This window comes from Saccopteryx leptura, chromosome 9 (assembly GCF_036850995.1).
Source record: "Saccopteryx leptura isolate mSacLep1 chromosome 9, mSacLep1_pri_phased_curated, whole genome shotgun sequence".
Classification (NCBI taxonomy): Eukaryota; Metazoa; Chordata; class Mammalia; order Chiroptera; family Emballonuridae; genus Saccopteryx; species Saccopteryx leptura.
This window is the reverse complement of record NC_089511.1, coordinates 65,604,021-65,615,288: the sequence shown is the minus strand read 5'-3', so window position 1 is coordinate 65,615,288 and position 11,268 is coordinate 65,604,021. Positions and strand designations below refer to the sequence as shown.

Sequence of the window (11,268 nt, the reverse complement as noted above, 5' to 3'; positions counted from 1 at the left end):
CTTTGAGATTTCACTTAAACCAATGATGCTGAATGGTGTAACTGGCTCTAAACCACTTTTGTCCTTTACTTTAAGGAGGTGGAAAAAGATAATAAGGGAAAAATGGCATTATAAAACATGGAACAAAAACTCTAACTTGATAATTCTGTTTCTTTAATTTCAGTAAAGATTTTTTAGCTTTTTAAGGTACATATTTTGCTAAGTTGTTTGAAAATTATTTAAGATTTTCATGTTCCATAACTACTTCTTCACCTTATTATTCTTTAACTCTAATAAGAAACTATAAAGAGGTTGTGAGTTTGTATATGTGTGTGTGAGTGTGTATGTGTGTCTAGGAAAAAAATCAGAAATAGAGGAAGGAGAAAGTTATACCTATGCATATATGTATAAATACATGCATACATAAATCCAGATATAGATAAATAGATATATAGATTGATAAAAATAGATAACTAAATATTTTTACATAAAAGTATATATAAATAACATGATATGTTTGTATAATATCGTTTTTCTTTCCACTTCCACAAAATAAATGTGTACTTTACTGTTAGGTATACATACAAGAGCCCCATCCTGAACCTACTAAATTTTTGCAGGACACAACATACCTTAAAATAATCTAAAAATAAGAACCCTAGAAATTTCAGAAAATAAATGTACTGCTAACTAAAAAAAAAAAGGCATTCTTGATGGGCATATGTCCTCTAAAAATTAATACTTCAGACTGGCTCTGAAACTATCCATGTTGAAAAGAAGTCTTTCCTGACCTTTGTTCAGTGTCTGGTGCCAACTGACTAAAGTAATAAAGTTAACTTGAAAACCATAGGGCTTTAAGCACAACTAGTAAACTAACACATGACTCTTAAAATCACCCAAGTTAAGGGAAACATTTAGTATTTAGCATACACAAAGTGAAAATTCAAAGCCTTCTTTAGAAAATTGGCCTTGATATATTTTATTATTTTAAGGACATAACAGTAAAATTTTGATTTGCATATTGTATATTAGTTAAGAGTTCTTAATCTGATTATAAAAGTTGTGGGTTAGAATCCTGATTTCATCACTCCCTAAATGTGGCTTCATGATCTGTAAAATTAATGTTTTCATAGCTCTGGCTGGTTGGCTTAGTAGTAGAGCCTTGGTCTGGTATGTGAATATCCTGGATTCAATTCCCAGTCAAGGCACACAGGAAAAGTGTCCATCTGCTTCTCCACTCCTCTCCTTCTCACTTCTCTCTCTCTCTTTTTTTTTCTCTCTTTTCCTCCTGCTGCCACAGCTCAATTGATTAGAGCAAGTTGACCCTGGGTACTGAGGATGGCTCCATGGCCTCCGCCTCAAGTGCTAAGAGCTTGGTGGAGTAATGCAGCAAGTCCGCAGATGAGCAAAGCATTGCCCCTTGGTTGTCTTGTGAGGTGGATCCCAGTAAGATGCATGCAGAAGTCTGTCTTTGCCTCCCCTTCTCTCACCGAATAAAATAAAGGAAGAAAGAAAGAAAGAAAGAAAGAAAGAAAGAAAGAAAGAAAGAAAGAAAGAAAGAAAGAAAGAAAGAAAAAAAGCAAGAAAGGAGGGAAGGAGTGAGGAAGGAAGGAAGAAAGGAAGGAAGGAAGGAAGGAAGGAAGGAAGGAAGGAAGGAAGGAAGGAAGGAAGAAAGGAAGAATAGAAGGAAAAAAGAAGGGAGGGAGGAAGGAAAGAAGGAAGGAAGAAAGGAAGAAAGGAAGAAAAGAAGGAGGGAAAGAAAGATGAAAGAAAAAAGAAAGAAGGAAGGAAGGAAGGAGGGAAAGAAAGATGAAAAAAAGAAAGACAGAAGAAAGAAAGAAAGAAAGAAAGAAAGAAAGAAAGAAAGAAAGAAAGAAAGAAAGAAAGAAAGAAAAGAAAGAAAAGAAAGAAAGAAAGAAAGAAAGAAAGAAAGAAAAGAAAGAAAGAAAAGAAAGAAAGAAAGAAAGAAAAGAAAGAAAGAAAGAAAGAAAGAAAGAAAGAAAGAAAGAAAGAAAGAAAGAAAAAAGGAAGAAAGGAAGGAAGGAAGAAAGGAAGGAAGGAAGAAAAAAGGAAGAAAGGAAGGAAGGAAGGAAGGAAGGAAAAAAGAAAGAAAGAAAGAAGAAAGAAAGAAAGAAAGAAAGAAAGAAAGAAAGAAAGAAAGAAAGAAAGAAAGAAAATAAGGAGGGAAAAAAGGAAGAAAGGAGGGAGGGAGGAAGGAAGGAAGGAAGGAAGGAAGGAAGGGAGGGAGGAAAGAAAGATGAAAGAAAGAAAGACAGAAGAAAGAAAGATGAAAGAAAGAAGGAAAGGAAGGGAGAAGGAAGGAAGGAAGGAAGGAAATAAGGAAGGAAAAAGGAAGAAAGGAGGGAGGGAGGAAGGAAGGAAGGACGGGAGGGAGGGAGGGAGGGAGGGAGGAAAGAAAGATGGAAAGAAAGAAAGAAAGAAAGAAAGAAAGAAAGAAAGAAAGAAATGGAAAAAAGAAGGAAAGGAGGAAGGAAGGAAGGAAGGAAGGAAGGAAGGAAGGAAGGAAGGAAGGAAGGAAGGAAGGATGAAAGAAAGAAAGACAGAAGAAAGAAAGATGAAAGAAAGAAAGAAAGAAGAAAAAAATGTTTTCACAAATAAGTGAGTATGTCATTCAACATTAGTAATAATTATTAATTTTTACAAAGATAAAAATACTAAAGATATATCCATATGTAATTACAGGATAATACATAATAATAGAAAATACTTTGAAAATTTGTAGTGTATATAAATATACATTATTTTTTTGAATGAAAGATATTCTAAATAATAATATTTGAAACATAAAAAATGGCTTTCATCTTGATCACTAAAACTCAGTGAAGCTAAGATTTGCTTCTATAAAATGAATCAGAGAGATTGTTATGTGGGTGCCCACATATAAAATATATAAGAAAAAAAATCCATATATTTTCTCCATGACAGCAGTAAACAGTTATGGAATTTAATTTTTTTAAATGTACTATACTCAAAATAAAAATATGTATCATTTCAAAATACAATACCTACAAGAAAATGTTATTAAAAAATTTCAGTCACCAAAGTTGTCCTCAAAAAATGAAAATATATGTTTACTGGAGAAGATGTTTAATGTGGTAAAGATGTCAACTTTCTTTAAGTATATCTAACAGTTTTTTTATACTCCCAATAAACATATCAGTATTTTAAAATAAAACTTAAAAGGTATATGCTAAATTTAATATAAAATAAAGAATATAAAAGAACCTAAAAACACATGGATGAAAGGTAACAAAAATAGTTTTGCCCCATCAAGTATTAATATCAGTAATGAATTTACTGAAATTATAATACCATCATATTGCACATTAATAAATTAGTCAGTAAATTTTTTTGTCTTTTTGTAATGCTTTCTAAGAAGTTTGCTAAATCTTTTAGTTTCTTACTTTTCTCTTTAGCTGAGTTGAATCTACTACTTAATACATTTTTTAATGTTCAGCCTACATGTTTCTCATTTTTCTCTTTCGTATGGTTGTTATTAAATGCTTCTCTTCATTAATAAGAATGTATCATTGTTTGCTCATCTATGAGTTTATATCTGACAGTCTATATATTTTAGAGTTCATATATCTGTAGTATTTTGAGGTCTAAATCTGTAGGTTTCACTTATACTAATGTTTAATTAAAGATAATTTACCATCAATTCTGCCTGGTGACCTTTAATGTGAACTTATTTCATTTTAATCTATAGAACTCTCAGTTGAGGAAACTCTCAGAAATAAAAAATTCTTAATGTTTCTGCTGGAATCAGAAATAGTCAACAAACTGGAGCTATCTCAGTCTCAATCAAAGGTCTCTGCTTATCTTTGAATTTCAGGTATAGCTCCCTAAAGTTTATTGCTGGAATAGAGCAAGATATCCTAACTGCAGGGCTATAATTGCCACCTGCCTTTTAAGCAACTTCGCCCCTCTGCATGCCCATCTTATTTGTGTGTGCAATAATAGAAATATCTCAGCAGGAGTGCTCAGTCATTTCTACTTGTTTTTTGTTTTATTTTTAATAATTTTATTTTTAATGGGGCGACATCAATAAATCAGGATACATATATTCAAAGATAACAACTCCAGGTTATCTTGTCGTTCACTTATGTTGCATACCCATCACCCAAAGTCAGATTGTCCTCTGTCACCTTCTAGTTTTCTTTGTGCCCCTCCCCCTCCCCCTCCCCCTCTCCCTCTCCCCCCTCCCCCCGTAACCACCACACTCTTATCAATGTCTCTTAGTTTCACTTTTATGTCCCACCTATGTATGGAATAATGCAGTTCCTGTTTTTTTCTGATTTACTTACTTCACTTCGTATAATGTTATCAAGATCCCACCATTTTGCTGTAAATGATCCGATGTCATCATTTCTTATGGCTGAGTAATATTCCATAGTGTATATGTGCCACATCTTCTTTATCCAGTCATCTATTGACGGGCTTTTTGGTTGTTTCCATGTCCTGGCCACTGTGAACAATGCTGCAATGAACATGGGGCTGCATGTATCTTTACGTATCAATGTTCTGAGTTTTGGGGGTATATACCCAGTAGAGGTATTGCTGGGTCATAAGGTAATTCTATTTTCAGTTTTTTAGGAACCACCATACTTTCTTTCATAATGGTTGTACTACTTTACATTCCCATGAACAGTGTATGAGGGTTCCTTTTTCTCCACAGCCTCTCCAACATTTGTTATTACCTGTCTTGTTAATAATAGCTAATCTAACAGGTGTGAGGTGGGAGATGACGTCAGAATAATGGCGCAGTAGGAAGCGATACCGATAAATCTCCCCCAAAACTCAACAAGATCTTCAACCAGAAACAGAAAAACCTATCCTTGGAACCTCCAGATGTTTCGCAATACACCCGAAGGTATGGTCGAGCGAAAAATTGGCTAAATATATAATCAAACCCCAAAGGAAATAGGGAGTAAGAAATGCTCCACCTTCCTCACTAACCTAAACAGGGCGGCTTTCACTGGGAACTGAGGATATAGAAACTGAGGTGGGCAAAGGGGGTGAATAGATCCAGGCCGCGGCACAAACGGCCGAACCAGGCTGTGGCACAGAGATCCAGGCCGAGGAAAAACTGTTCCTGTGGCAACCCGGGCAATACAAGCTAACACTCGCGCCAAACCCAGACAAAGAAAGACAAGCGGGGCAGCCATTTTTCCCGATCTCCTGGTCAGCGCGTGCAGATAGTGGGTGAGAGATTCCTACTTGTTTTAAACAGCTCCCTTATACGGTTTACAGTACATTATTCTTCCCAGTGTTAGAAGCAGATATGTAATTTGATCCTCTCTTTCACAAAAGGAAACAAGATGCAGATATATGTTCTTTTCATGTAGATTTTTGTCTATTTCATAATTTTATGTTTATTTTTATTTAATGATGTTTTAGAACTACTTCTTAATTTTTATTGTCGCCATAGATTGATTCATGTACAATTTCCTGTTTTGAAACATACAGATTTTTTTCTCTGTGACCTCAAATAAAATTATTTTGGTAAATAGCATATGTTAGTTGAAAATATATCTTTATGACAAGTTAATAAATATGACTGATATTCTTTGAGAATCTAGACTTATTTTAAGTTTTATATTTCAATGTCTTCATATTTTTCACTTCAATTTTTTCAAAGATATTAGAACTATAACTAATATTTTTCAAAGATATTAGAAATATAACTAACACAACTAAATAAAACATTTTTCTAACTTTATATAATTAAATTTTACTATATTTATTATACTGCCAAAACATTTATTGCTATAATTTTAAAAATTATATCACAATGTAAATTTTATTTTTGTCATGATAAAGGGTCAGTTTAATGCCATGAATTTTGGCTTCAGTTTTTGATAATTATTTACTCTGACTTTGTTTAAGATATGTATTTTATACATGTTTTTAGTGAGATATTGTTTGATCTGTAATATTTTTCTTTTTAATATAAAAATTTACAATGAAATTATTTAAGATCTCCTTATTTTCTGCATGAATTACTGAATATCAGTTGCCTTTATTTATAACTATTAAAAATTTAACTCATTAAAAAGCAAAAGTCTAGGTAGTTTATATTAATACCACCTTGAGAAATATTTTAAAATACAAAGCATAAAATAACATACTGAAAATAAGATCACACTTATATTAGAAAATAATGATTAAATAACCATATTGAAATATATTACTCATGTTAATAGCAAATAAAATTGCATAGGCTTATTACTAGAGTAAACTTATATCCAATTCATAAAATATTTTTAAATATATAAAGCATTATGCATGTAAATAACTACTGTTTGACTTGTGCAATTTGCTTGACTGGTTGACTAACACAGTATTAGAACAATTTACTAATGCATACAGGCTACTTTTTATTCAGTGTGACTGTAAATAAAAGCATGTTACAATAAACTATTTTGTAAATGTTTTAACAAAAATTGAATAATCTTTTGTACCTCTTTATTATATATAACTTAATTATAAAAATTTGATATATTTTATTTGAGCTGTCAATAGCCACTGAATTTTACCTCTGTTTAATTTCATTAAAATATTATAGAAATCAACATCAAATTATGCAAGTGTGTCAAATAGATTTTTCTCATTTGTAATAGTAGTGTATTATCAACCAATACTACCAGCAGAAACTACTAACAAGTTCTCCAATTCTTACTCAAAGTGCTGCCTTAAAATACATTTAATAATTCTCTTCCCCAAATATGTCCAGATTGAAGAAAATTATGGAAGAACTTTTTTAAACAACATTGCTAAATATATACTACTTTTCTTAATTCTGAAGAATCTCTAAAAGAGCTAAAGAACTTTTACAAAGCAAGTTACTAACAAGATTTTATTTGCCTCCATTAATGTCTATGCTGAGAGCTACTTATTTGCCCTTGCATTAGCTCAAGAGAGCCATTGAAGATAGGGGTAATAATAAACATTACTGACACACAATAACTGCTTTTGAAAATAATCATGCAAAATTATTATAATAATCATATTTGCATTACAAACAAGCTGCTTCAGCTATCCAGCTATTTAAAGAAATGAGGAAATGTTTTGAACCCATTGTTGCTCCATAAATAATATTCTGTTTGATATTAATTTTATATCAAGGTGGAATAATGTAGGGCATTTGTGCAAAGATGCTAGATCTTCCTTCATATTATTTGTCATTATCATTGTCAAAGCAGTTCCCTTCCCTTCCCATCAGGCAGGAAACAATCAGACGCTGGATACCACCTCTTACATAGTAAATTCATTCTAATATAGACATTTCACTTAGTCTCCTGATATACTTCCTATACCTCAATTCAGTGAAGTTCCAACACATTATCTAATATTCTGTATGTCTTGTTTATGTCCAGGTTTTAAGGGGACATTCTAACAAATTAACAGGACCAACTCCAAGTAACCCTGACATAATATTGAGTTTTTGCTATAAGTAGGCATTCCTAAATCAGTGACTTCAATGCAGTCTTATGTTTTTTCCTCTGGCCTAATACCTTAAAAACCCACACACATATTTATGTTGTACTACTTTTTCTCTAGTCCTGGATCTACTTAGCCTATAAGTTATTTCTTTTCATAGCACAGCTTCTCTAGTGTAACTATTCAAAGACAAGACTCTGATTTTTGTCTGAAAGCCATGAGTGTTCATGAAAGCAGATCTTAAGGTAAATAAAGGTCTTCTGAGCTTTTTAGTCAAGTTAGTGCAAGGTTGCAGAGGATAGAGAGAAAGTTTTATTTTGGCAAGATGTTCATCACTGCTTTTACTATTTAGAAATGGTTTTATAAGGCTAAGCATTCACAGTCTTGTGAGCTTAATACTGTATTTCTATTCTTGGTGTAGAAATCCTGCCCTTTAACTCCCATGGATTTAAAATGAAAGACCTGTGAGACTTCATGTTCAGTTTCTTTTCAGCCCTATAACTTTTATAATCAGATCTCAGGATTGATTTTCAGTAGTCTTCTTCCCAGAGTATAAAGGTGATAAGGGTCTCTTTTAAAACTACTGAAAAGACTTTTACTTTCCACAGTAAGTCTTACAAATTTAATTCCAGGTTTTTGTGTGCTTTATGGGAAGGTTTTCAATTCATCAAAGCTTCTCAATCTTAGCAATTTTCATTGTTCCTGTGCTCATAAAGAGCAAAGGCTAGTTGATTTCCCGATATCTGATGTTTTCCCTTCACCTCACCCCAATTAACAACAGATGAAAACTTTAACCATTGTGATATCACCAAATTATATAAAATTTTGTCACCTGATCTCTGGTTTCTCTTGTCTTTAATCAGGTGGGCAAACCATCTCCATATTCAAGTCCTGAGGGTTTTCTTTTTGGCACCATTTTTGGATCTAGATTTACCAGTATATTCTACGTTTCCATCAAGAAGAGAAAAAAGTTACCTTTTAACACTTGATAAGGACAGAGAAGGAGAGAAGAATGGATGGAGGAACAGCCAAATCAAAGGGAATATTATTGAGCTAGTGCTAGTCAATTCCATAATGACTACAGCCTCTTGCTAAATCATGGTGAATAGCTTCAGAGAAAGCTTACATGAAAGCAGTTTTAATAGTTTATCCATTGGCTTTCTACCATTGCATTTCTCACATTGGTCAAATCCAAATCTTCTCATAGGCACCAACTTTTCTATGCTTCTGTGTTGCTAATTTGGCCCTTGTAGGTAATGTTTTGGACAACCAGAACTGTGTATTTATGCCATATTATAGTGCAATAGTCTCTCCTTGTTAGTTGTCATCTGCACATCATGGCAGCAAGGACATCAGCCTGGTGTCCTTTGATAAAGTCACTTCTGCCATTAATCAAGGCAATGAATATTTATTGGCACTTTGCTATAAATCATATGTGCTATATCCTATATATCAGTTGTCCCCAACCGTTTTGGGCCACGGACTGGTTTAATATCAGAAAATATTTTCACGGATTGGCCTTTAGGGTGGGACAGATAAATGTATCACGTGACCGAGATAAGTGTCAAGAGTGAGTCTTAAACGGATGTAACAGAGGGAATCTGGTCATTTTTTAAAAATAAAACATCATTCAGACTTAAATATAAATAAAACATAAATAATGTAAGTTATTTATTCTTTCTCTGCAGACTGGTACCAAATGGCCCACAGACCAGTACCGGTCCGCAACCCCGGCCGGGGGTTGGGGACCACTGCTATATATTGCTGTATATCATATATCTTGCACATTCACAAATGCCAGATACACAGTGATAAATAGAAAAAAAATTTACTTTCATGGAGTACAGTGTTACACTGAAGAAGAATATGTAATAATAAGAAAATAGTTATAAATATTATACTACAAAAATATATAATTTTCTGGGATCATTTGTATTTAAAGAATAAGAAAATGTTTTTAAATAAAACTATGTAAAAACCCAGAACTAAAAATAAATTGGAAAATAAACAAAAAACATGAAGTAATAGATGAATAAAGCTAAAGTTTGAGGTATTTTTTAAAGAAAATGAAAGTACAAAGTGTAGAAGAATATATAAGTAGAAGCTATAGCACACTGGGAGTTTTAAGAAAATTTAAAGCACTGGGCTTTCAAAAATGCATTTAAAGTTAAGAAAAGGCACTTTAAATATAGAAGACAACATTTGATTGTAAGAGAGATTATTCTATCTTTATCTGAAGAAATAATTGAAAGAGGTGTTACTAAAGACTAGAGAGAAATCATGAGGTTATTTGTAATCTCAAATATAAGTAACTAGGAAAGTTGATGGTATTTTCAAAAGGGATAAAGTGAAGACAAAAAGAAAAACTAAGAAGTCAAATTCATCAGCATGGTGATTAATTGAACTGGGGAAAATACAAAGAAGATCCACGATTGTTGTATTTGACCTTAAAAATATATAAATATGGCTCTCTGCTCCTCCTTTCTGACAGATAACCATGTTTTCCTGCACAGTGCCAGCCACAACCTTGAGACATGATGGTGAAGGTCAGAGTGAACAGATTTGGCTTGATTGGGCACTTAGTCACCCACCAGGGCTGCTTTTAGCTCTGGCTAAGTGAAAATTGTCGCCGTCAATGACTTCTTCATTGACCTCAACTACATGATCTACATAGTCTAGTATGATTTTAATTTATGGTAAGTTCAAAGGCACAGTCAAGGCTGAGAACAAGAAATTTGTCCTCAGTGAAAAGTTTATCTTCATCTTTCAGGAGCGAGATCCAGTCAACATCAAATTGAGTGATGTTGGTGCTCAATATGTTGTCGAGTTCACTGGTATCTTCACTACCTTGGAGAAGGCTGGGTTTCACTTGAAGGGTGGAGCCAAGAGGGTCATCATCTTTGTGCCTTACGTGAATTTCCCCATGTTTGTGATGAGTATAAACTATGACAGGTATGACAACTTCTTCAAGATTGTCAGCACTGCCTTCTGCACCAGCGACTACTTGGCCCCCTTGGCCAAGGTCATCCCTGACAACTTTGGCATTATGACCATAGTCCACACTGTCACTGACACTCAGAAGACCATGGATGGTCCCTCTGGAAAGCTGTGGTGTGATGGCCAAAGAACTTCACAGATCATCATCCCTGCTTCTGCTGATGCTGCCAAAGCTATAGGTGAGGTCATTTCTCAACTGAATGGGAAACTCATTGGCATAGCCTTCCATGTCCACACCCCCTATGCATTGTTTGTTGTGCATCTGATCTGCTGCCTTTAGAAAGCAGCCAAATACAATGACATCAAGAAAGTGGTGCATCAGGCATCAGAGGGCCTCCTCAAGGGCATTCAAGGCTACTTTGTAAATTAGGTTGTGTCCTGAGACATTAAGAGTGACACATACTCCTCAATCTTTGGTGCTGGGCTGGCATTGCCCTCAATGACCGTTATGTCAAGCTCACTTCCTTATGACAATGAATTTAGCTATAGCAACAGTGTGGTAAACCTTATGGCCCACATAGTATCAAAGGAGTAAGGGTTCCCGGGACCACCAGTCACAGTGAGAAGAAGAGAAGCCCTCAGCTGCTGGGGAGTCCTTGCCCCAAATCAATCTCACAACACATAGACTCTCCTGACCTCCAGGATTTTCATCCCAAATCCCATGAAGACAAGAAGGAGCTTAGGGAGTCCAACCTTGTCATGTACCATCAATAAAATTCACTGTATCCCTCCAAAATTACTTAATTTGTCAATTAATTAAAGCAATAAATATATATTCATTATTATTTTATGTCTGTTCTTTATTCATCATTTTGTATTCTTAAAAAT

At 33.9% G+C, this 11,268-nt stretch overlaps 1 pseudogene; it reads left to right on the top strand.

The window, feature by feature from the left end:
* Positions 1-9,980: 9,980 nt before the first annotated feature.
* LOC136380909 (glyceraldehyde-3-phosphate dehydrogenase-like) lies at positions 9,981-10,975 on the top strand (annotated as a pseudogene).
* Positions 10,976-11,268: the final 293 nt, after the last annotated feature.